This window comes from Eimeria mitis, genomic scaffold (genome assembly GCF_000499745.2).
Source record: "Eimeria mitis Houghton genomic scaffold, Emh_scaff3278, whole genome shotgun sequence".
Lineage (NCBI taxonomy): Eukaryota > Apicomplexa > Conoidasida > Eucoccidiorida > Eimeriidae > Eimeria > Eimeria mitis.
Genome location: NW_013571617.1, coordinates 3,538 through 4,033, shown reverse-complemented (window position 1 = coordinate 4,033; position 496 = coordinate 3,538).

Here is a 496-nt window from a genome sequence, read left to right as displayed (position 1 = left end):
TTTTTTTTTTTTTTTTTTTTTTTTTTTTTTAGTTTTTTGCCGTTTTATCTTATAGTCGTTTCGTTCCGTTTCGTGTGTTTAATTGAATTTGTAAATGCCGATATTTCTGTGATGAAAATTATAATATTAATTTTAATTTATTTTATTTATTTTATTTGTTTTATTTATTTTATTTATTTTATTTATTTTATTTATTTTATTTATATAATTTATTTAATTCATTTTATTTATTTTATTTATTTTGTTTGTTTATACTGCAGAAACTGAAATATGTCGTGTGGTGCCGTTTCAGGCGTAAACTTGAATTTGTTGAACATTGACATTTTTATGCATAAAATTAAAAATATAAAAATTATTTTTATTTATTTTTATTTATTTTTATTTATTTTTATTTATTTTTATTTATTTTGTTTGTTTATAGTGCAGAAGCTGAGATATTAGCGGGTTTATCTCACGGTCGTGTGGTTCCTTTTCGTGCCTTGCCTTGAATGCTGTT